The 27,230-nt window shown below is 41.5% G+C and overlaps 1 protein-coding gene across 9 annotated transcripts in view; it reads right to left on the bottom strand.

Annotated features, from left to right (window-relative positions):
• The window catches only part of TIAM2 (TIAM Rac1 associated GEF 2), a 272,290-nt gene that overhangs the window by 151,856 nt on the left and 93,204 nt on the right, over nt 1-27,230 (bottom strand). For 7 of the 9 annotated variants that reach the window (XR_012433556.1, XM_045390320.3, XM_045390326.3 and 4 more), the window contains exon 2: nt 18,647-18,731. The gene's annotated coding sequence lies outside the window, so the exon portion shown is untranslated. Of the gene's footprint in view, nt 1-2,134; nt 2,304-18,646; nt 18,732-27,230 lie in introns of those variants that run through there. The other 2 variants (XM_045390322.3, XM_074037309.1) reach the window with 1 other exon arrangement.

Here is a 27,230-nt window from a genome sequence, read left to right as displayed (position 1 = left end):
TTTTTAAATCTAAAAGTTGAAGGCCAGGCGTAGTGGCTCACACCTGTAATCCCAGCACTTTGGGAGGCTGAAGTGGGCGAATCATGAGGTCAGGAGATCGAGACCATCCTAGCTAACATGGTGAAACCCCGTCTCTACTAAAAACACACAAAAAATTAGCCGGGTGTGGTGGCAGGCACCTGCAGTCCCAGCTACTCAGGAGGCTGAGGCAGGAGAATGGCGTGAACCTGGGAGGTGGAGCTTGCAGTGAACGGAGATCACGCCAGTGCACTCCTGCCTGGGCGACACAGCAAGACTCTGTCTCAAAAAAAAAAAAAAAAAAGAACAAGTTGAACTAAGGGATCTCACTAACCTAATTTATTATAATCACATAAGTGAATCTTACACAATGAAACCGAGAGGCACATACACATATAGTAAAGTACCCCATCAGATATTTAAGCTCTGTGGTTTTTTATTCAATACTTCTGGTGGGAAGAAGCTGCAAAGACCCTTAACTAATTTTGCAAAAGAAAGCATGGCTCTGCTCAAACACAATCTCAGACCACCAAGACAGAATCATCTGTTTTACTTAGTGGGTAAGTGAAGGACCCACTTACCCACTGGAAAACTAATCTCTTCACAAGGAGCCTAAGCTTATCTTGCACTTCCAGGCATCCTTCCCGCAGGCCAGATCTAATGAGAGGGCTTTTGCAAAGTCACTCCCTCTGCACTAAAGTATTGAAAAAAGGTGTTATCTACTTGCATTCAAAACACTATTTACGGTCTGGTCAGTATGAATTTGAGTCGTTAAGTTCTTCAACAGACTTCACTTTCTGTCCACAAGCTCTGGCAAAAATCAAAGTAGGTGACAAGTGTTAATGTGACCGGAGAAGGAGGAGGCCAGTGCTCTGTTCCTGCTCTCAATGCTTGCTGGCCCTGTCAGAGCAGCATTTTTTAGATTAAAAGGAAAAGTCATCAATAAAATGTGACCAATCTTTCCATGAACTGTAACCCACCTGAACCACACTCACATTCCTCCATCCCTAAAGACGTGTCTGTAAAGGAAGTGAACACATGGGGGGTGCACACTACACCGATGGAGATGACAGCCCTGACCTAACACAGCTGAAAACGAACCCACGTAGCCTGCCTGAAAATAATTCACAACCTCGTAATGCTGAAAGTATAAAATTTTAGAATCCCTAAGTGTGACAAAAGGCCACAACAAAATGTTTAAACATGTTAGGAGAAACTCCAGCAGCTGTTCACCCGTACCCTTACTTTCCAGAAATTCTATAAATAATCCTGTAAGTTACAATGACTTCAATACAGCTTCCTATTTCTGTCTTTCCACCTACCAATTTTCTGTGAATTACATGCTTGGCCAAATTAATGTAAAGCCAAGGAAGAACTACACCAAAGCCAGGGATCTCAGCCCCTGCCGATGAGCACACACTAGACATCCAGCAGTACTTGTGCTTCTGGTGTTTCAAACACCCTAATGAATGAGAAGCCTCTAATGGACTAGAATACGAATCAATCACTCCTCTTAAGCAAGTACCCCCCTCCCAAGATTACAAGGGATTCCATTTCTTTTTCATCAAGTTTAAGACAAAAAGACAAACGATACTAAACAGCAAACGTCAAATTACAAGTTTGAAAAGAAACTCTTAAGCCAAATAGCCCACTCAGCTAAAAATGAAGCCCTGATGAGATTATATAATAACCCAAAAACTGCAAAATACAATCTCTGCCACATTTTAATTTCCCTTTCTACCCTGAAAAAATTAACTGGTAAAGTAATAGTCATCAATGCTTTAACATGATCAGACTGAGAAGTGGTACTTTCTTGAGACCATCAGGAAAAATAAATCCATACAATACGTACAACTTTTGGAGAGTTAATTAATAAAACGGGGCAGGCAACTTGCAATAAATCACCAATAGGTGTTTGAAAGCATATAGACACTCAAATTTAAAGGTAACAATTCCCTTATGCACAGCAACGTGTGCTGCCTGAGTACAAAATAATGTCAAACAAAAGTCAGCACTTACACACTGCCGGTGGGAGGATTTTGAGAAACATTTTTATCTCACTTATAAAATTACATCTCAACTCCAGAAGAGGGCAAGTAGACATTTATAACCTTACCTTTGCCAGAACTTTGGATGTAGCCAGTATTTCTCAGGGTCTTTTCGTTAATAAGAAAAGTTTCACGAAGCTAGATTCTATATACACATCCACAAACTCACTCTTCTTTCTGCTCATGGTAAGCCAGGAAACAGTGTCTAACACTTCAAATGCTCAGCCGTTGAGAGCTAAAAACAGATCCTGTGCAATGCTGGATATATTTTTGTCTGCTAGCTACACACCCTCATCATGTTCAATTTTTTCCATTGGTGGAACAGTATGATGCAGACTTAACCAGAAAGTGGTTTTCCATGGGCTGCCTGAAGCCATTAGCCGGGACAGCCTGCCATCATGCCTCAGAGAGGCCAGGCTCGCCCATGACTAGGCTGTTGTTGGGCCTGCATTCCATAATTACCACCGAAGTTCCATAGGAACGCGGCTCCCAAGGCAGCCGAATAAAGGTTTACTCACTTGAAGGGAGCCTCAGCTTCTTTTTTAAGCCCTTTAGCAGTAAGAATACACACCTACCATCCTTGCGTTTAGAGCAGTAGTAAACACTCTGCCTCCAAAACCACAGCTGGAATGTTATGATCATAAAAATCCTGCCTCAAGAGAGGCCCTTAAGAATAATATCATGATTTGCAAAATATCGGGTATAAACTTCCTTGTGTTCCTTGCTGGAGTTCTTTCATTTTTAAGTTAGCTGAACCACGGTCTTGTACATTGGAAGTCCTTGTTACCCCAATGTGGTGCTTTTTTATTAAAAAAGAACCATTAAATTATCTTAAATAAAAGTTATATACAGCAGAAATTCAGAGTGTTTTGGGGTCTTGCTATATCCTTTGATGAAAGACCTTACATTTTAAAAATACCCCAAAAAGGCTGGGCATGGTGGCTTACGCCTGTAATCCCAGCACTTTGGGAGGCCTAGGAGGTTAGATCACCTGAGGTCAGGAGTTTGGAACCAGCCTGACCAATATGGTGAAACCCTGTCTCTACTAAAACTACAAAAATTAGCCAGGTGTGGTGGCACATGCCTGTAATCTCAGCTACTCAGGAGGCTGAGACAGGAGAATTGCTTGAACCCGGGGGGTAGAGGTTACAGTGAGCCAAGATCACACCACTGCACTCCAGCCTGGGAGACAGAGAGACTCCCTCTCAAAAAAAATAAAAATAAAACAAACAAAAATACCCAAAAGGTAAAGCAGCATTTTCAGATCTTTTATGTTATTGTGGAGGGGGGACGATGAATAGGAGAACAGGATCACACACCTTTATTTTATAGAAGAAAACCACTTAATCAAAGGTTTTCAAAATGTACATATTCTAAGTATGTGAATACACAAATTATCCTGGACAAACATGTGGCAAGAGATTTTTAAGGTAATATCTTCATCATTTTAAAAATAACAGAGGCTGGGCACGGTGGCTCATGCCTGTGATTCCAACACTTTGGAAGGCTGAGGTGGGAGGATCACTTGAGCCCAGGAGACCACCCTGGGCAACATAGGGAGATTGTCTCTACCAGAAAAAAATTAAACAATTAGCTACCAGGAAAAAATTTAAAAATTAGCCAAGCCTGGGAGTGCATTCCGGTGGTCCAAGCTACAAGGGAGGCTGATGTGGGCAGATCACTTGAGCCCAGGAGACCACCCTGGACAACATAGGGAGAACCTGTCTCTACAAAAAATAAAAATAAAAAAATTATCCAGGGCCAGGGGCGATAGCTCACGCCTGCAATTCCAGCTTTTGGGAGGCCAAGGCAGGCAGATCACTTGAGGCCAGGAGTGTGAGATCAGCCCGGCCAACACGGTGAAACTTCATCTCTATTAAAAATACAAACATTAGCCGGGCGTGGTGGCAGGCACCTATAGTCTCAGCTACTCATGAGGCTGAGGTAGGAGAACTCGGGAGACAGAGGCTGCAGTGAGCCAATATCGTGTCACTGCACTACAGCCTGGGAGACAGAGCAAGACACTATCTCAAAAAAAATTTTTTTTTTAACTAGCCAGGGGTGGTAGCGCATGCCAGTACTCCCAGTTACTTGGGAGCTGAGGTGGAAGGATCTCTTGAGCCTGGGGAGGTCAAGGCTGCAGTGAGCCATGACTGCATCACTGCACTCCAGCCTGGGTGACAGAGTGAGACTCTCTCTCAAAAGAAGAAGAATCTACATAACCAACAAAGATTTTTACCTAATATTATAAACCAGACTCTACCATAGACAGATAAGCCTTTAATTTCCTATCTGGATGAAAACTGTATTTTTACATACACATCCATCCATCTACCCATGTAGGCACACACACAATCTTTTTCCATATGAAGTTATTACACACTTGAAGGTACGCTTTCTAATCTTTTTTTTTTTTTTTTTTTTTTTTGAGATGGAGTCTCTCTCTGTCACCCAGGCTGGAGTGCAGTGGCACGTTCTCGGCTAACTGAAACCTCTGCCTCCTGGATTCAAGCGATTCTCCTGCCTCAGCCTCCCTAGTAGCTGGGACTACAGGCACCCGCCACCACGCTTGGCTAATTTTTTGTATTTTTGGTAGAGACGGGGTTTCACTGTGTTAGCCAGGATGGTCTCGATCTCCTGACCTCGTGATCCGCCCACCTTGGCCTCCCAAAGTGCTGGGATTATAGGTGTGAGCCACTATGCCTGGCCATGCTTTCTAATCTTAATTGGCCAATAATAAGAGCCATTATTTAAGACCATCAGTGTAATAGTTACAAAAATTAGCCTGGCCACAAAACATTTAAGTCAGGGCAGGGGCAGGGGAGAAGTGCAGAGGGAGGAAAAAAATGTTAACCTGAACACAGAACAGGGAATTTTTAGTGCCGGAGGGATAAACCTGCAAAATTCCCTATTCCAATCCTCTTGAATTACAGATAAACAGAGACCTTAAGTGACTTGCAAAAGGTCACAGACCTGGCCAGCAACAGGCAGCAGTACAAGGACGGACCACCCAAGTAACCACAAGCCCCGGGACTGAAGTCAGAGGTTGCCACGGAGGCGAAGTCACATAACACAAAACATGGGAATCCCCAAAATGTTAATTTGGTGTGTGGGTGTGTGTGGGTGTGTGTGTGTTAGGTAAATACAGAAGAATGAATGAATACTATTAAATCATGAGCTCTGCTTCTGTCAGACCCAGCAGCCTCATTTCTGTTACTAAAAGGGGACTCCATGATACAAACGGAAGAAAAATTATGCAGAAGGAAATTTAAAGAGATATGTATCAGAAAGAAAAAAAAAATCAGAAGAACAATTAATTGCATGGAAATACTTGCATGCCCTTTCTTTCTTTTTTTTTTTTTTTTTTTTTTTTTTTTGCGATGGAGTCTCACTCTGTTGCCGAGGTTGGAGTGCAGTGGTGTGATCTCGGCTCGCTGCAACCTCCGCCTCCTGGGAGGTTGATTCAAGTGATTCTCCTGCCTCAGCCTCCTGAATAGCTGGGATTACAGGGTTGCACCAGCACACCTGGCTAATTTTTCTATTTTTAGAAGAGAGAGGGTTTCACCACGTTGGCCAGGCTGGTCCTGAACTCCTGATCTCAGGTGATCTGCCTGCCTCAGCCTCCCAAAGTGCCGGGATTACAGGCGTGAGCCACTGCGCCTGGCTAATAATTCCTGCTTCTAGGTGTTTTTAAAACAATTCTGACCTTTTGATACATTTTATATGTAGATCCCTCTCTGCCAGAACCGCCTGTACACATGAATTATCTCCAACATTCCTCAGATATTTCCAATGGGTTTGCATTGTCTGATTTCATTTTTTATTACTGAGGTCACCCAAATGACTTTAGTTCTATGAATTTACGAAGTCACTTGGGGTTTCAAACTATGTAAGGTTTCTCAAGTGCTTTAGACTGCCCAAGTACAGTCGAATACTGTCAATTTAGTTCTCCATCCTAAAATTACAAAAACCAGATAGTTCCAAATCATAAAAGTAGACTTGATCTTTCTAATGCTTCGTTCTGAGATAATAATATAACAGGACATGTGTGTGAACAAGCATCTAAAATTAAATTCCTTGGCAAAGATCTCTAAGAAAAATGTAAATTACTACTTACAAAGTATTCTATTCTGAAGCATACAATGCAAAATGACCCACGTAAAAGCAAAAATAGCAAACTATGAACAATTATAGAATCAAGTGGTGGGTTTATGGGTGTTCACTGTACAATTCTTTTGATTTTTCTATATTCTTGCAAATTTTCTTAATAAAATGTTGGGAGGAAAATATATGTACACACACACACACCCCCGCAATAAATCAATCCATAAAAAACTACATGCCTAGTCAAAAACTATGCAAAAATTGTCGCAAACCTGATTGTAATAAAAAACCTGAATATCCTAGACTGTATGTGTACACATGCATGCAAAGATATGTTATTGAGGGTTTCTGTTCCTATCCAGAGAAGAGCTGGAGAATATAAAATAAGATGGGGCACAGGAACACCTCCAGAATGAAAAGTTTGAGAGCCACTATCACATGACAAATTATTATTAATAAAAATAAGCAAATAGTGGAAACATCTCAGGCTTCAAAACCAGTAGATCTGAGGTAGCAGTTCACCTCTTCATAACTTAGAGGCTTCCTGAATCCCTTTTCCTTCATCATAAAGTGGGGTTGACAATCATAGTGCCTATCACAAATAAAAAATGTAAATAACATGTTCTAATCTATAAACAGCTATAAGAAAAATTGACATTAAAATATAAGTTCTAGGCCAGGTGCAGTGGTTCACACCTGTAATCCCAGCACTTTGGGAGGCCAAGGCAGGCAGACCACTTGAGGTCAGGAGTTCAAGACCAGCCTGGCCAACACAGTGAAATCCCATTTCTGCCCAAAAATTAGCCAGGCATGGTGGCATGCACCTGTAGTCCTAGCTATTCAGGAGGCTGAGGTGAGATAATCACTTGAACCCAGGAGGCAGAGGTTGCAATCAGCTGAGATTGCGCCACTGCACTTACTCCAGCCTGGGTGACAAAGTGAGACCGTGTCTCAAAAAAATAAAGGCCGGTGCAGTGGCTCATACTTGTAATCCCAGCACTTTGGGAGGCCAAGGCAGGCAGATCACGAGGTCAGGAGATCAAGACCATCCTAGCCAACACGGTGAAACCCCATCTCTACTAAAAAGTACAAAAAATAGCCAGGTGTGGCAGCATCCACCTGTAGTCTCAGCTACTCGGGAGGCTGAGGCAGGAGAATTGCTTGAACCCAGGAGGTGGAGGCTGCAGTGAGCCGAGATTGCACCAATGCACTCCAGCCTGGGCAACAGAGCAAGAGTCCATCTCTAAATAAATAAATAAATGTTCTAAAGTAATGTGAGCTCTCAGAAATAACCTCTCTGCTTAGAATTCAAAGAAGAAAACAATAAAAACTCCTTCCACACTCTTTACTTTTCAGGTCAAACACAGAATGCTTCTGACAGAACATCCGACCAAGCACCACTCCTTACTGCTAATCTATATATTCAAGAAAGAAAAAAATAAAAATAAAAGAATAACAATAATAAGTAGAGATTAAAAATATAAATTACTTTTACCCAGACAGGATTACAAAAGATTAAATAATCCCTCACAAATGTAAACATGCACCTTGGATGTAATTACATTACTGGGCAAAAACCTCGTCAATATTCATGTGCTGAAGAGGGCTTCCCCACACTGTTTCTGATGAAAAAGCGATACTTTAAATAATGCAGCCTGAAGGAACCCAGACCTTGAGAAATGCGATGGCAAAAATGTCCCAGATGAAGGCAATACTAGAAGAAAATGAGGTACACCAAGTATCTGCCCGAGAATCCTGTGATCCTCAGAAACATTACTGGGGGAGATGATTTTTCTCCCCATTGGATCGAAAGGCCCAAATTCAGGAAGTCTGTTTCTAAAACCAAAGGTTTCCAAATTTGCCCAGAGAATGCAGTGAGGGCAGATATGACTGGCCTTCATATCTAAACCAGGGGTGGTGTGAAGGTTTACCTTCCACGTGTGATGCTGAAAACCCATGCAAATGTACAACTGACGTACAATTCATTGGCCAGACATTGTTCCTAAGAGGCTAGCAAAACAGCTCAGGGCCCACTATTTAGAGTCCCTCTGGCTTGACATCAGATCCCGCTGTGTGACACTGGACACATCATTTAATTTCTCTGAGCCTCAGTTTCTTAATCTGCAAAATGGGAATAATTTTGTCTGCCTCCCAGGCTTATTGTAAGGATCACGTAAAATAATAGATGTAAATTGTTTAACATAAGGCCTACCTCTTAGAATGTTAATTCCACAAGGCAGGGATTTTGTTTAAATTGTTTACTGTTGAAAGTCCAGGACTTTAAGACGTGCCTGGCACATGGTGAATACCCAATAAATATATGTTAAGTAACTGCATGCATGAATGAATGAATTAACGAATGGGAGGTGACAGTGATGGTGGCAGTGGTGATAAATGTGAACGGAAGAACAGTGTTTGTTGCACTCTACGTCTCTGTGTCAGACGCCAAGCAATCCCTTTATTTAAAATAAGCCACTCCACATGCGATCACTGCCCATCAAGCAAAATTTTCAGAGTTTTTGCTTAAAGATCCCCCGCCATTCTCCATTAGCATTTCATATTCCAAGCTGGCATCTTCAACAAGGCAACACTGCAGTGCCACTGTGCTGGCGGCTGGCCACGTGCTCCTGCCTCCTGCTCTATGCTCCACGCTATGGGAGAAGCGCCAATACCTGCTGCTGTGAGTCAAGGTCTCACAGCCACAAAATCAGACAACCCAAACTTCTGCTCTGCCTAATGATTGTATACAGTCAAACGACAGCATTTCTCACAAATGCTGATGAAGAGAACCCACCAGTCTCGGTTAAAAAACTTTAATACCGTCATGTGCAGCATAGCAATGTCATAGCTGACGACAGACTGCGTATATGGTGGTTCCATATGATTATAATACCATATTTTTAACGTATCTTTTCTCTGTTTAGATATGTTTAGACACACAAATACTTCTCATTGTGTTACAACTGCCTACAGTATTGAATACAATCACATACCATACAGGTTTGTAGCCTAGAAGCAATAGGTTATGCCATATAGCCTAGGTGTGCAGTAGGCTGTACCATCTAGGTTCATGTAAGTACACTCCATGATGCTCACACAACAAGGAAATCACCTGACACTTTTCTCAGAACTTTCCCCATTGTCAAGTGATGCATGACTAGACTGCATATTAACTGATTCAGACAAACCCAGACAAATCCTAACTATAACAAACAAATGAGCAAAAAACACTGGTAAACATAGCGTTAATAACTTCCATGCTATTGCCTCACAACACTGTTATGAAGAAATGTCACTGGGCCTAAAAGTTCTGGTAATGTTCTTCTCCTACAATTGTTATGCATCATGTTTGTGAGCCTTATACCACACCATCATTAATTACTCAATGGCTATGTATTAAATGAAAGCAAAATGAAGAACAAAATAAATTTTTAACATTTTTAAAAGCAAACTGGAGATGTCTTCAAAATCAATGGTCAATTTTGAGAAAATTCAAAACGTAATACTAGCATGGTATGTATTGCTTTAAAGCCGTTACAAATCTAAATTCCCTAATATAAACTTTTTCTAAGTGTTTCAAAGGCATTAAATGCACAAATAAATTTTAATGCAGTCAATTATCTTGGAAATGAGATATTTTATGATATATACATCATATATGGAGATGATATATAGATTATATATGATATATATAACATACATAGATGATATATATGATATATAACATACATAGATGATATATATATATGAGATATATATATAGAGAGAGAGAGAGAGAGAGAGACACGGAGTTTCGCTCTTGTTGCCCAGGCTGGAGTGCAGTGGCGCGATCTTGGCTCACCGCCACCTCCACCTCCCTGGTTCAAGCAATCCTCCTGCCTCAGCCTCCCAAGTAGCTGGGATTACAGGCATGTGCCACCATGCCCGACTAATTTTGCCTTTTTAGTAGAGACGGGGTTTCTCCATATTGGTCAGGCTGGTCTCAAACTCCTGACCTCAGGTGATCAGCCTGCCTCGGCCTCCCAAAGTGCTGGGATTACAGGTATGAGCCACTGTGCCAGGCCTTATGGTATATTTATAAACTCCAAGTGTTACTTACATAACAAGCAAGCCCCAATAATATAACCAAATGATCAATTAATTACTTTCACAAGAATGTGCAAATATTAAGTGACATAAAAATGAGGATTTAAAACCAATTCTTCATAAAAGTTGTTCTTTTCCATTTTTACCACTTTTATTCAACAAAGTACTGGAAATCCTGGCCAGGGCAATTAGGCAAGAGAAAGAAATAAAAAGCATCCAAATTGGAAAGGAAGAAGTCAAATTACCCTTTTGTTCAAAGTAGCCTTTGTTCACACATGACATGGTTATATTATATTTAGAAAAACCTAGACTCCACCAAAAACTGTTGGAACTGATAAATGAATCCAGCAAAATTGCAGGATACAAAATAAACATAAAAAATCAGTAGCATTTATATAAGCCAACAGCGAACAATACGAAAATGAAATCAAGTAGGCAATCCCATTTACAATAGCTACAACGAATGTAAAATATCTAGGAAGCAATTTAACCAAAGAAGTAAAAGATTCATGCAATAAAAACTATAACACACTGATAAAATAGACCAAAGAGGACACATTAGAAAATGGAAAGATATTCCATGCTCACGAATTGGAAGAATTAATATTGTTAAAATGGCAATACTACCTAAAGCAATTTACAGATTCATTGCAATCCCTATCAAAATACCAATGACATTCCTCACAAAAATAGAAAAAAAAGATTTTAAACTTTATGTAAAACCACAAAAGAACCTGACTAGCCAAAGGTATAGATCAATAAGAACAAAGTTGCAGGCATCAAACTATACCCGACTTCAAAATTTACTGCAAAGCTCTAATAACCAAATGGGCATGGTACTGGCTTAAGAAAGAAAAAAAAAAAAGCATACACCAGTGACCAGAACAGAGAATCCGGATATAAATCCACACATTTATAGCCAACTCATCTTTAACAAAGGCACCAAGAACGTACAATGGGGAAAGGACAGTCTCTTCAACAAATTGTGCTGGGAAAACTGTTAACTGTAGGCAGAAGAATAAAATTAGACTCCATCTCTCACTATACACAATAAATCAAGTCAAAATGGATTAAAGACTTAAATCTAAGACCTGAAAACATAAAATGGCCAGAAGAAAACATTTGGGAAATGTTCCAGGACATTGGCCTGGGTGATGATTTTCTGTCTAAGACCTCAAAAGCACAGGCATCAAAGCAGAAATCAACACATGGAATTACATCAAGCTAAAAAGCTCCTGCCAGCTAGGCACAGTGGCTCACGCCTATATTCCCAGCACTTTGGGAGGCCAAGGCAGGAGGATCACTTGAGGCCAGGTGTGTGAGGCCAGTGTGGGCAACAGGGTGGGACCTCTCTCTACAAAATTTTAAAAAGTGGCCGGCTCTGATGGTGAGTGCCTGTGTTCCCAGCTACTCAGGAGACTGAGATGGGAGGATGGCTTGAGCCCAGGAGCTTGAGGCTACAGTGAGCTGTGATCACACCAATGCACTCCAGTCAGGGTGACAGAAGAAGACCCCGTTTCAAAACAATAAAAATAAAAAGCTCTGCACAGAAAAGGGAACAATCAACAAACTAAAGAGACAACCCACAAAATGGGAGAAAATATCTGCAAACTACCTATCGGACAAGGGATTAATAACCATGATACATAAAGAGCTCAAACAACTCAATAGCAAAAAGCAAATAATTTGATTAAAAATGGGCAAAAGATCTGAACTGATATTTCTCAAAGGAAGACATACAAATGGCCAACAGGTACATAAAAAAACACTCAGCATCACTAATCATCAGAGAAATAAAATGAGATATCATCTCACCCCAGGTAAAATGGCTTTTATAAAAATGACAGGCAATGACAGATGCTAGAGAGGATATAGAGAGGATGTAGAGAAAGGGAAACCCTTGTACACTCTTGGTGGGAATGTGAATTAGTACAATCACTATGGAGAACGGTTTGGAGTTTCCTCAAAAAACTAAAAATAGAATTACCATATGATCCAGCAATCCCACTAGTGGGTATAGATCCAAAAGAAAGCAAGCCAATATATCAAAGAGGTATTTGCACTCCCATGTTTATTACAGCACTATTCACAATAGCCAAAATATATCAACCTAAGTACCCATCAAGAGATGAATGGGTCAAGAAAATGTGGTATATATACATAATGGATTATTATTCAGCCATAAAAAGAATGAAATCCTGTCATTTGCAGCACTGTGGGTGAAACTGGAGGTCATTATGTTAAGTGAAATAAGCCAAGCACAGAAAGATAAATATCACATATTCTCATATGTGGGAGATTTAAAACAAAAAGTAAGTCTAATGAAAGTAGAGAGTAGATTGGTGGTTGCCAGAGGCTGGGAAGGGTAGGAAGGAAAGGATGAAGACAGGTTGATTAATGGGTTCAAATATACTGTTTGATACAAGAAATAAAACCTAGTGTTAGATCAGTAGAGTGACTCTAGTTTACAATAATCTATTATAAGTTCCAAACTAGCTACAAAAGAATAGTTCTAATGTTTCTAACGTAAAGAAAATACAAATATTTAAGGTAATGGGTATCCCAATTACAGATTTGACCTTTACAAATTATATGAATGTGCTAAATTACCATTCATACTCCGAAACTATGTACATCTATTATGCACAATTTAAAAATCATTTTAAAAAACTTTTTCTTTAAAGTGACCTTTTTCTGTAGGTCATTACATCCAAATTAAATATACCTTAACAAACAACAATGGGTGATAATGTACACAATCCCAAGTTTTGAAATTAAATAGAATGCTTTATAAAGACTAACAGGTAATACTTTTATAAAAATGATAACATCTGTATTATTATGCTACCCAAAAAGAAACCTACAAAATGAGTTTTGGCTAAGGTAAAACAAAGTTTTTGGTAGAAAAAAAAATCCTTTAGGAAATATGCTTGTAAAATCCCGGCTTCTAAATACTAGCTACTGGGTACATCTGTTTACAACATCTTTGAAGGGTTCTATTGGAATATTGAAGAAAGTGCAAGTAATCTGCTCAGATCTAATTGTAGTTAAAGTTATAATGTTATATTCAGCCTCTCAGTCAACTCCTAATATTTTCTTTTTATAGACTGAAGTAAAATTTTTCAAGTTGGAAGTTTCCTAATAAGTTTAATTCAGAGAATAATTGAATTTGAGTTCCAAAGAGACCAGAGAGGTCATCTATCTAGCCCAACCTTCCCTCTAATTTAGGAACCTCCTACAGCATCCTGACAGATGGAGCCACTTTCTTTTACCTAAATACATTGAGTGATGGAAAGTTCACAGATCCGTTAGGGGGCACATTCCATCGGTAAATAACCAGTTGATAGATGAGAACCCCTTCCAGCAACTTTAAATCAGTCATTCTAAAAATTCCACTAATTAGTCTTTCCATCATTATCAACACACATCCTACTCCTCTCTTCCACCCAACCACCCTACAAAAAACTGAAGTTAATTACCATGGATCTTCCCTGCTCTCTCTCTAGCCAAGCTCTTCTCTGCCTTCTGGCCTGTCTTCAAGATGAAGCCAGAATCACTCTCATAAAGCAAAACAAAGCCAGATTCTGTTCGTACCTAAACATCAAAATGCACAAAGAACAGAGTCCTAAAACTTCAATCTGTGCCTTAATAGACACTGAGCCCACTCTCTCAGTTATATCCACTCAGAGTCAGCAAGGTTGCAGGTTCCATCCATTTGGGGCCATGAAGTCTAGGGCGGACTGGGGATCCACTGGAAAAAGCAGAATGGAACTTAGTTCCACAGATCACAGACGTGTGCAAATTACACACTGTCCCCATTTCACCAAGCCAGGAGGCCACAGTGGATGTTAGGGAAGGCAAAAAAGATATGCTGCCAGGCAACTCCTTCTCCATGCCCATGGAGAACTGAAGAAGAGGGAGGAAATGAGTCATATTCTAAGACAGAGGGAAAATTTAACTGTCCAGATTAGGGGTTACACTCAGATACCTTCAGAGCTATTTAAATGTATGAGCGAAGCCAGGCATGGTGGCTCATGCCTGTAATCCCAGCACTTTGGGAGGCTGAGGCAGGCGGATCACTTGAGCTCAGGAATTCAAGACCAGCCTGGGCAACATCGTAAAACCTCATCTCTACAAAAAAAACAAAAAAAACAAAAAAAAACAAAAACATAGATACAGATAGAGATATAGATATATAAGGTAGATGTGGTGGGGCATGCCTGTATTCCCAGCTGCTCAGGAGGCTGAGGCAGGCAGCTCGCTTGGATCCAGGAGGTTGAAGCTGCAGTGAGCTGAGACAGCACCACTGTACCCTAGCCTGGGTAACAGAGTGAGACCCCGTCTCAAAAAAAAAAAAAAAAAAAAAAAAAGTGTGAGTGAAGCAGGCCTGACTGAGTCATGTAGTCTTAAGACAAAAACTACTTGTTTGCAAGTTAGACTTCTACAAGTATACTTTGGCACACATACAAAAATACCCTCTTCTATTTTTTTTTTTTTTAAGTTTGAAACTATGAAAATATCTTTAGTTTTACCACTACTACTGTGGACATTGATAAAATAACTGTTTCAGTTTTCTCCTAATTCTACTAAAAGAAAACAACTTAAGTAAATGAAAAATGACAACTGACATTTGATGATGGGAATACTGTGTAGAGTGGTGGGGACTGTGGCAGACCAGCCGATGCATGACCCAACCAAAAAGCCACCATCTACACAGCTTCAGCTACCCACTGCCAGCTGAGAAGGTAGAACCCAGTGTTGCCAGATAAACCCACATTTTGAAGAAACACTAAAAATTTGGCTTTTCTGTAAAATTCTTAGTTTTTAAATGCAGGCAATCAATTTAAATTTAGTTAACGCAGTGATCAGGGATACATTTTCTAGGCCAGACAAAGGTTATCCACAGCCCAGAACCAGCCCCAAACTCATCAGCTTGCAGCCTCTGCTGCAAATGACAAAATACAAACAGAAAAATTTTCAATCCTAAAAAAAATTTTAAATTAAAACAATAAGCAGTCCCAACTCCCTGACTTCAGAAGGCTAAATCCTAGGTTTCTGGGGGCATACAACCAACTTGGCCCAGGCAAGCAGATAATCAAGCATGAATTTGGAAACAGGGGCATCGACATACAAGCGTTGAAAAGGACTGCAGAGGCCATGTTGTCTGCCTTCCTGGTGCCTGGAGGAATCCTCTCTATAGAGCTCTTGATCTGCAGTCGACTAGCCGCCAGATACCACATCTGGCCCTGAGACACCCATTATTGCAAAGAGGCACCATCTCATCTTTCCACAGCTCTATAGGAAAGTGTTCCTCACGTGAAGCCCAAAGTGGCCTTTCCCTACTGATACCTGCGGGTCCTAGTGCTTCCTGCAGAGGCAGATCAGACACAGCATCCCTGCTTCCCCTGCTTCCCCTTACACACGACACCTGCTCAGACACACCAAGGTCGGAAATGGCTTCCCTGCTCAGCTTACCACTTGCTAAGCTAAACCCACTCCCTTCACCATTTGGTACAGGACGCCATTTCCACACCTTCCCCAATGGCAATCACCTTCCTCTGGCTATCAATGTGCATCTTACATCTATGGTCTGGAGACAGGGAAAGAAGGACACTCAGGGTTATTCAGCACCTACATTGTGAGGTAAGCACCATGCCAGGAGTGTGACATACATTTTCATATTTAATTATCACAGCAGTCCTCTTTGAACTGTATTATTATCATTATTTTACAAATGAGGAAACTGAAGACAAGCAAAGTTTAGCAATTTACTGAAGGCCACAAAACAAGCACAACTGGAAAACTCAAACCAGGTGTCTGTCTGATACCAAAAAGACAACTATATTGTTATACACACAGAAAATGGCATGTTTGCAAACAGTTTTATTGTCATTGTTACTTATTAAAAGTATAACTTATTATAAGCAAGTCTATTCTTTCTGGTGATCTCATGAATGGACTGTTGTTTTCAATGCAAAACAAATTCTCCATGCAAACAAAACAAATTTCAAACTTGTGTTACCATTTAATGACCAGTACCCATGTGTGTGTGTGTGTGTGTGTGTGTGTGTGTATATATATATATATATTTTTTTTTTTTTTTTTTTGAGACAGAGTTTCGTTCTTGTTACCAGGTTGGAGTGCAATGGCATGATCTTGGCTCACCACAACCTCCGCCTCCCAGGTACAAGTGATTCTCCTGCCTCAGCCTCCCAAGTACCTGGGATTACAGAGATGCGCCCCCACACCCGGCTAATTTTGTATTTTTAGTAGAGACTGGGTTTCTCCATGTTGGTCAGGCTGGTCTCGAACTCCTGACCCCAGGTGATTGGCCTGCCTCGGCCTCCCAAAGTGCTGGGATTACAGGTGTGAGCGCATATACTATTTTTAAACCTAATTTGTATATTGAATATATAAATATCTGAGTATATACTAAGTAAAACAGCAGACATTTATATAACCCATATACTCACATACTTAATCATAATCATTCTACAAGGAAAATTGTATTACCCCCATTTTACATAAGAAGAAAGTGAAGCATTAAGAGGTTAAATAACCTACCCAGCTTGCATGGTAGCTCACACCTGTAATCCCAGTACTTTGGGAGGCTGAGGTAGGCAGATCACTTGAGCCCAGGAGATCGAGACCAGCCTGGGCAACACAGCAAGACCTCGTCTCTACAAATTATAAAAAAACTAGCTGGGCCTAGTGGCGCGGGCCTGTGGTCCCAACTACTCACGAGGCTGAAGTGGGAGGATTGCTTGATCCCGGGTGGTGGAGGTTGCAGTGAGCCAAGGTCACGTCACTGCACTCCAGCCTGGGCAACAGAGCAAGAAAAAAAATAGCAATAATAACCTACTCCAGGTCACTAGCGAGAAAATGTCAGAGATAGGATTCAAAGAACTCAGGCAGTCTGACTCCAAATAACTGTAGACCTTAGGCTTTCCAAATAGTGTATTTCAGCAGTAGTTTCGAACATTATTAAAGCATAAACACCTCTCCAAAGCTAATTAGATACTACTTTTGGATATTCCAATGTAGATGATAAAAGAAAAAAAAAAGGTCAACAGAAGCAAAGCTTACCAATTAGGATCAAAATTTCTCCCTTGAATATGTATTATATTTATAAATAAACCCAGAGATATTAGACCACTTCCTGTTTACATGTAATCTAATGTTAAACTTGATCATAATATGAGTGAGGAATTCACATTTCAAAAAAATGTTTAAACAGACAAATTAAACCTTTTAAATATCCTCCAGTGTGAATAAATATCTCACCATGTGACAATGAGCAATTTATACAATGAACCTCATTTAACTGTTCAACTCATACATTCAGACAAAACGTATCTGCTGTGCAGCAGACCCTCTTGTGGGCTCTGGACACAGGTGAGGAACCGGGCAGAGAGTTCCCGCCCTTGTGGAGCTTCTGCTCTAAGGAAGGCAGAGACAAGACAACAAGCTGATACACAAATATGCAAAGGAGAAAATGATCATTGAGGGACAAGGACTTTGCAGGGAACTAAGAGGGAGTGGCGTGGTAGCAGTGGCTCAGTGTTCTTTAGATTGGGTGGTTAGGGGTCCTTCAGAGGGAATACTTTGAGCTGAGACCCAAACAGCATGAAGCAGTCAGTCAAGGAGAGCTAGGGCAATCTAAATAAAACAGCAGAAGATTATGCCTGGGAAGCTTATGTTTATCTGAGTGTGCTTCAGCTAAGTACGCGTGAACTCCAGACACGGCAAACAGTCCGGGGAACTACCTGCCACCATTTCAAACGCCGCTGGGGAACTGTTGCGCTTTCCTGCTTTAGTACTTAACCTGCAACACCAACGCATCCAATTAGTAAAACACCTCAGTCAGAATGAAACAGCCTTAAGGTCACAGTTGGAATCTAACCTTTCCTCAATGGCTTCCTAAAATCTACGTCACCTGAGCTTACCTGATCTTACAACTCCAATTAGAAATTATATGCTCTCTACGTTCTCAGGCAGGAGGTCCTATTTGGTTTGGAGTTTAAGTGTGTGCTCTATCGGTATGTGGCACATAAAAGGACGGAAACTAAAGCTTCCCAGGCTGCATCCTCTCCACCTAAGCTCCCACAGAGGCCTGGCATACCCGTTTTCCACACTGAGTGGGTCATCCAGCACATCCAATTAAAGTGCTTTTGTAATAATCTACTGAACTCTGGGACCCTGTTGCTTGCAGGAACCTCAATCATAAGCATTCGGCAAACCTACTTCGGCTTTCCCCACTCGACTTCTCATAGACTTCTCATACAAAGTGCAATTAACAGAGCTACATGAGAATGTGGTGATTAAGCAAAGAAATATTGACTGACATATACTTTTAAAGACTTTGAGATATATAAATGCCTCAAACTTACCCACAGAGGAAGTAGGGAGGACACTTAGATTCATTCATCCAGAATGAGTTGGCTGAAGGTATCCTTGTCATTCATACACGCAGCCCTGGCAAAATAAAACGAAAACACAGAGGCGGTGAGAAATAATTTTTCAAAGTCAGATTTTTATAATTAAAGCTCAGTTTCTCAGCATTCTGTTGTATCTTGGGCTTGATACAAGAAGGGAGAATCTGAAAGAGAAATCAAGAGTTAAGTGATTGATTATAAAGGAAATAAGGTCTTCCCACATCCTAACTGGAGAAGCAGATTTACTGCTTCATTCCATAATGTCATGACTGAACCATTTGAAGATAGAATGGATGGAGGGAGGGGAGAGAGAAATACATATAGATGATAAGTAGACAGACAGGAGCTGGATAGATGGATGGATGGACAGACGGATGGACAGATGGACGGACAGGTGGATGGATGATTGATTGTTAGACAGAGCAGGCCTACTGTGACCAAGCCACTTCTTCAGATGCTAGAAATAAAGCAGTGAATAAGAGAGAAAATCTCACTCTCACTGAGCTTCATTCAAATAGAAATACACAGTTCAATAAATAAATAAGAAAAATATCCTAGAGTGATACAGGCAATGCAGAGTCAACAGGGCAATGAGATAGTCAGTGACAAGTGGCTAAATTAAACTGGAAGATTAGGAATTTGCTCTCTGAAATGACAACTAGCCTGAAATCTGAATGGTATTTGAACTTAGGGAAATGATCCCCCAGGCAGAGGGATCGGCTAAGAAACACCATGTCTTGAGCCATTATTATGGATTCTGGAGCAGAATCCAAGTGGGTAGTGCCAAAGGATCAGAATTTCATAACTTACTAAACAGGTGAGGCCAGGCACGGTGGCTCATGTCTATAATCCCAGCACTTTGGGAGGGCGAGGTGGGCGGATCACTTGAGGTTAGCAGTTTGAGACCACTCTGGCCAATATGGTGAAACCCCGTCTCTACTAAAAATACAAAAGTTAGCCAGGTGTGGTGGCTCACGCCTGTAGTTCCCACTGCTTGGGAGGCTGAGGCAGGAGAATTGCTTGAACCCAGGAGGCAGAGGTTGCAATGAGCTGAGATAGCGCCACTGCACTCCAGCCTGGGCAACAGAGAGACTCCATCCCCCCGCCCCCCCCCCAAAAAAGTGATTTCTGAGTCATCTCCTATTGTGGAGAATAATAATACTTTCTTCCTGTATTTGATATGCTACCTGGTTATATATTAAAATTCATAGACCATGAGTCAACACACCAGAAAGTACCTCTTTTTTTTTTTTTTCATTGTTTAAAAATGTGAAACAGACTGCTTTTAGAGTGAGACTTATCTTTTTAGAAGGCATGATATTAACTCTGTGATGTACACAAGATATTTTATGATGGCAATAATCATGTGTCCTTAACCCAGAATGCAGTCCTTGATAAAGAATGCAGACTTTAGGGCAGGGGTGTCCAATCTTTTGGCTCCAGTCACATTGGAAGAGAAACTGTCCTGGGTGCCACCTAAAATATATCAACACTAATGATAGCTGATGAGCTTTTAAAAAAAAAAAAAATCACAAAAAACGTCTAATAAGGTTTAAAGAAATTTTACAAATTTGTGTTGGGCTGCACTTAAAGCCATCCTGGGCCGCAGGTGGCCCACAGGCCATGGGATGGACAAGCTGGCCTTAGAGCAAGGGGATTGAGACTGGAGTTCAAACCCCAGCCACTCCATGACCACCTGAGTGAGCTGAGCCCAGTTTATTTAGATTGTCTGAGCCTCTGATTTCTTCAACTATATAATGGAAATATGATCTACACTACAGGGTTATTCTAACTAAGTATTTAATGAAATAATGCACATAAAGTACTTAATTGCTTGAAACATGTGACATACTCAAAGTAGCAAAAAACCATAACTAGACTTTCACTGTAAATAGTCACTATTGAGAAAGGTTTGACGATCACAATGACTAACGCTATAGAAATACACCTATACGAGGGCCGGGCGCGGTGGCTCACGCCTGTAATCCCAGCACTTTGGGAGGCCGAGGCAGGCGGATCATCTCAGGTCAGGAGTTCAAGACCAGCCTGACCAACATGGAGAAACCCTGTCTCTACTAAAAATACAAAAAGTTAGCCGGGCGTGGTGGTGCATGCCTGTAATCCCAGCTACTCAGGAGGCTGAGTTAGGAGAATCACTTGAACCTGTGACGCGGAGGTTGCAGTGAGTGAGATCATGCCATTGCACTCCAGCCTGGGCAACAAGAGCAAAAGTACGTCTCAAAAAAAAAAAAGACAGAAAAGAAAAAGAAATACACCTATACAACCTGGCATAGTAAAAAGAACAATGTTCACTTATAGGATACCAGGATTGGGGTGGACCTTTTAAAACCCACCCATTTCCTTCATTCTACAGGTGAGAATGTGAAGCTCAAAGAGGTAGCATGATTTGCCCAAGGGGACATAATTAGCTTGGAGAACATTTTCAGAAATTTGTTATATCTGGTCAAGAATGCCTACCTTATAGAATACATTCCATATTGATTTAAAACTTTTTAATTCACTTTGTCATTAACCCAGTATGGATACACTATTTTATTTTATTTATTTTATTTTTTGAGACAGAGTCTCACTCTGTCACCCAGGCTGGAGTGTAATGGTGCAATCTCGGCTCGCTGCAACCTCTGCCTCGCAAGTTCAAGCGATTCTCCTGCCTCAGCCTCCCAAGTAGCTGGGATTACAGGCACCCACCACCACACCCAGCTAATTTTTGTATTTGTAGTAGAGACGGGATTTCACCATGTTGGCCAGGCTGGTCTCAAACTCCTAGGCTCAAGCGATCCACCTGTCTTGGCCTCCCAAAGTGCTGGGATTATAGGCGTGAGCCACCGCATCCAGCCGAAAAAACTATTTTCAAATGATAAGAATAGAAAACTGAATCAAGCTGCACTGGACTCTGTCTAAATACATCATACTGACAGTCTTTAAAAACCAAGAATTGTAATATTTTACTGATGGCCTCATAAATGATTATTTACTAACTGAAAACCATAAAATATAAGATCTGCCATATTTTAGTGTTTCCAATGATAATAATGTTGGATCTCAAGCATCTGTTACATGACAGAACTTTCCACATATTCATTCCAAATACCACCCTATTTCATGTTTTTTGGTTTCTATGCCTTTATGTATATACTGTTTCCTACAGGGAACACCTCCCTGGAGAACTTCTAATTACCCCTCAAGATTCAGCTTAAGTGTCTCTTCTTCTGATCACCTACTTTCCTACCGCAAAACTCACAAGGTTATCGCTCCCTCCTTCACCTCAACACTCTTTCTGTTACAGGCAATTGCCTTGCAATTACTTCTTTTTCACTCATCTGTCTCCTTTACTAGAATTCACTTATCTTTCCCCTTTACTAGAACTGCTTTAAAAGTGAAGTATTTTGTTTCCCTGGTGTCTGACACAATTCCTTACTCATGGCTGCCTGATAAATGTGTTCATGAAATAACTGATTCATCCAATTGCTAATAAAACATGATTAAGATGTTGCGTGGCTTGCTTTTCCATCATATCACCGTAACTTGAGTTAAAGAGGAAACTGAAGCTTAACTACTGGTCATTTTGGTGTTTTTTGTTGTTCGGTTTTTTTGGTTTTTTTGGGTCTTTTTGGTTTTTTTGAGATGGAGCCTCGCTCTGTTGCCCAGGCTGGAGTGCAGTGGCACGATCTCAGCTCACTGCAACCTCTGCCTCCCAGGTTCAAGCAATTCTCCTGCCTCAGCCTCCCGAGTAGCTGGGATTCAGTTGCCTGACACCACACTTGTCTAATTTTCGTATTTTTAGTAGAGATGGGGTTTTGCCATGTTGGTCAGGCTGGTCTCGAACTCCTGACCTCAGGTGATCCACCCGCCTCAGCTTTCCAAAGTGCTGGGATTACAGGCGTGATCCACTGCGCCCGGCCAACTACTGGTCATTTTGGATGGAAATGATTTTAAGCAGGGTTATAGAATATTTAAGCTTAAATCACATTGACTTCATCCCTGTTCACTTTGCAGATGAAGAAAGTGAAGTCCAGTAAAGATCAAGTAGACCTCTCACGTAGACAGCGGGAAAGAGCTAAGACTACAACTCAGATCTCCAAACAGCTACATCAGCTCTGTTTCCAGTGTGACAAGTTACTGGTTCTAAGAATGCTCTTCCTTGGATCCCAGCGCCTTCCTCACGACCCTCTCTACTTTCTCCATGTGCTCTGGTGCCACGGGAACAATGAACCTTCATTGAGCTGGACTGCAATCCAGCAAGTGACTATTCTTTCAACAGTGGAGACTGGACTTCGCTGCCAGGGAAGGTCCTGTTTTAAGGGAGAATTCGCAGTGGGCCAGGACTGCAATATCCTGTAACCACAGAAAGCTCAAACAGGGCACCTTGAGCATGTGAGTCTGTGAGATCCAAGGTGGTGCTAGGTAAACTATATCTATAATAAAACTCAAGCAATGCTATGCTTTTGCTTACACAAAGAGTGCTTGTATCTCTCACAGCATATAGGTACCATGTGGGGACAGAGTCAACAATCAACAGATTGATGGCTCATGCTTTTATCAGCATGAAAACCAGCCAGTCCCGCAGCCTTGGAGCTGTCCGCTTGCACCATGACATCAGTGTAATTTTAATTTAACATGAACACACCTTACATTCTTTTCCCTTGAGCTTTGTGATGAAAAGTGGTTATATTTTTACAGTGCTAGGGATTCTGCCCTATGCCCTATTCAAAAGCTGAATATAATCCGGACCTTCAACTACATCACAAAGTTTGTTGTTGTTGTTTGTTTGTTTTAAGGCCACATCTCAGAAATACTACATGATTAGTCAATCTAGAAGCCTACTGCCAAGGACTGGGTGACGTTCAGAGTGCCCAAAGTTTATAAAACTTTCATTGCCAGGTGAACCGCTGTGCAAGCCCACAGTTCTCGGCACAACTGTCAATGCAGGGCAATGAGAAACGGTGGGGAAGGCAAGAGAAAGTTACTACTTACCCTGTGCCCTTCAAACATGCCTCCCACCTCCACCCAAACTACATAAGTAGAATGTAGTTTACAGTAATTTACATAAGTAGAATAATTTACAAAAGTAGAATGTAGTTTTCAGTAAATGTAATTTTACTGAAAATTTTCTCTCAAACTCATGCCTTCTTCAAATAATATCTTCTTTGTAGCCACCATCTCCCTGAATTTAAAACATGTGTTAAAGTTGCTGGGTTTACTTTAGCCTCGTTATCAGCTAGGCAGCTTATCAATTCAGAGATTCAAGTCAATGTTTGTAAGAAAACAGTACAGAAAGTGGGATGTTTTCCAGGACTGGGAGTGAGAAATGTAACTCCCATCTCCCCTAACCCCTCCTGTGACCCAGGTTTGTAGGATCTAACTGGGCCCTCCAGAGTCTCCATTTACAGGTGGATTACTAATTATCTCATCACTCAGGGCCCGTAGAGATTTCAGACATAATGAACAAACCATTCTGTGACTCTTATTCCAAGGCATTAGGTAAGAATACATCATAATGTGGTATGCCTTAAATAACAATTTTCACCAGCCTCTCACGTCCACACTAATGCACTGTTCCTGCACAAAGAACTAATGGAATCAGATGCTGCACTCAACAAAGGAAAATTGTAGAGTTACCCAGTAGACTATAGAATGGGAGAGAAGCTGCCATTCATGACAAAGGGATGACTAATTACAATGAAAACAGCAAGTTTCAGTCTATCCTCCCCAAAGGACAGACTTCTATACACATGGAGCACAGTATTTACTGTGTACTGTAAGCCAAGTTACAAAAAGACCCTTGTTCGTTATAAAACAGCCCATGTGAAACGCCAAAAAAAAAAAAAAAAAAATGAATGACCGGCTGGAAGGAGAACAAGGTATATCCATTTTGTTCACTGCTCTCCCTAGGTTGGTGGTCACATCAGCCAATCTGGCTTCGGTTTAGAGTAAGTCTTTCCTAGGAGTCCCACAAGGTTCACGTATCCAGTGACAAAACTCAAGGATACAAAAGTTAGCACCGTTTTTAAGTTAATGACATTCAATTCAAGAAGTATTTGTTGAATATCTATTCTGTTCAAGTCACTATGCTAAGTGCCGGAAATACGATGGTGACACAGCTTGCTTCTGATCTTGCCTGTACACAAACAAGCCACTAGTCCCAACACGTGTGGTAGGGAACATGGTTGGGGGTAGGGGTAAGAGGCTGTGAAGTGGCCCCTACCCCACCAGAGTGGCCCCTATCCCTGTCTTCAAGACTCAAATACAAGAATAGTAACACTCACACCACAAAAATCACCTCCATGCAGTGCCCTAGGTAGATCAGAATGGTTCTTTCTCCACTAGGATCCTATTCATGTTTTAAAAAAGGTCAGTAAGTTCTCGGACACTCCTCTTAAGAAGGGGAGGTAGACACCCCTATGCCCCCTTCACCTCGATTCTGCTTCAATCTATATATTACAGCCGACGTGACACTAGGATTTCCACGGCTGGGCCAGAAAATGCCAGGAGGTTTATACCTGGTTCTCTTGGTGCATTTGCCCTGAAGCTCTGAGGCTACATATATCTGGTTCCGTTTGTCACCTGTTGCCACACTGTCCAGCATATAAGACTTTACTTCTGGAAATTCTATCCCATCCCTTGCCAAGACAAAATAAATTGACTTAGCACTGGTATCTAAAAGCTGCCACGGACTTCTGGCTTCCAGACAGAGGTATGACCCTCATCTAGTTGACAGACAAAACTCACTGGGAAAGTGACATTCTTCATTAGGGAACAGCAATATAATAATTCCTCATCACTTCCAAATGAACCACACCATCCATGCCCCAAGAATTACACATATTTAGTATCTGGGGAGGCTTGTGCAATATTTACAACATGCACCATGTTTATGTCAGCAGGCTAGTCCTGTAGACGACAGGGGCAGGCAATCACGTTGCACATAAGAAATAAAGCTGCATGGGGTCAGGAGACCAGCTGCACGGCCGCAGCAGTAAATGCCTGCTTCCCTCTTCCTCCTTCCCATGAAATAAATGTCTTGTCCGTCTCTCTCGCTCTCTCTCTTTTTTTTTTTTTTTTTTTTTTTTTTGAGATAAAGTCTCACTCTGTTGCCCAGACTGAAGTGTACTGGCACAATCTCGGCTCGCTGCAACCCCTGCCTCCAGGGTTCAAGTGATTCTCCTGCCTCAGCCTCCTGAGGACCTGGGATTACAGGTATGCACCACCCCCCTCAGCTAATTTTTGCACTTTTAGTAGAGATGGGGGTTTCACCATGCTCACCAAGCTGGTCTTGAACTCCTGACCTCAGGTGATCCACCTGTCTCAGCCTCCCAAAGTGCTGGGATTACAGGCGTAAGCCACCGCGCCCGGCCCCATCTCTACTTCTTTTCCAGCCCTGTCAATCAATACTCAGAACCATCTCATCATCAGTCCTGGCATCCGTTCAAAGAGAGATGAGGAGAGGGAAAAAAGAAGGAATAAGATTCGTAAACAAATAGAAGAGAATGATTTGGGGGAGGGAATGTTAAAAAGTAGCAGGGACTCTGGATTATCCCTTCCATATCCCTTACTATCTGTCAGAACCTCCCACCTAGTTAGCTTCACCAATACAAGCTCCAAGTATAATAAGGCTCTCTCTCTACAACAGGCAAAATACCCCACTTTAATAGCTAAAGGAACTACCAAAAGACATGATAGCTATCCATTCATTAAAGGAACAGCTTGCGCTTCTATGATATTTTATTTTATTTTATTTTATTTTATTTTATTTTATTTTATGTATTGGGTTTTGGTGGGGGGGTTGAGATGGAGTTTCACTCTTGTTGCCCAGGCTGGAGTGCAATGGTGCGATTTTGGCTCACTGCAACCTCTGCCTCCCGGGTTCAAGTGATTCTCCTGCCTCAGCCTCCCAAGTAGCTGGGATTACAAGCGTGTGGCACCACGCCTGGTTAATTTTGTATTTTTAGTAGAGACGGGATTTCGTCCATGTTGGTCAGGCTGGTCTCGAACTCCCGACCCCAGGTAATCCTCCCACCTCAGCCTCCCAAAGTGTTGGGATTACAGGCGTGAGCCACCATGCTGGGCCTATTTTATTAGTTTTTAGAGACAGGGTCTTGCTCTGCTGCCCAGGCTGGAGTGCAGTGGCATGATCATGGCTCGCCACAGCCTCTCCCTCCCAGACTTAAGTAATCCTCCTGCTTCAGCCTCCTGAGTCGCCGAGACTATAGGTATGCACCACCATGCCTGGCTAGTTTCTGATTTTGTGTAGGGACAAGGTCTCACTATGTCACCCAGGCTGGTCTCGAATTTTTTATCTCAAGTGATCCTCCTACCTCGGCCTCCCAAAATGCTGGGATTACAGGTGTGAGCCACTGCACCTGGCCTATTTATACAATATTATCTTTTTCTTTACCCCATCCTTAGATTGAGCAGAGTGCTTCTTTTCAGTACTGAGGCAGCATAGGGATGAAAGAGGTGAATAAATAAAATCAAATGGGGGACCACTGAGTAACTACTGAGGCAGAAGACTGGCACA

This window comes from Macaca fascicularis, chromosome 4 (assembly GCF_037993035.2).
Source record: "Macaca fascicularis isolate 582-1 chromosome 4, T2T-MFA8v1.1".
Classification (NCBI taxonomy): Eukaryota; Metazoa; Chordata; class Mammalia; order Primates; family Cercopithecidae; genus Macaca; species Macaca fascicularis.
This window is presented reverse-complemented; position numbering and strand designations above follow the sequence as displayed.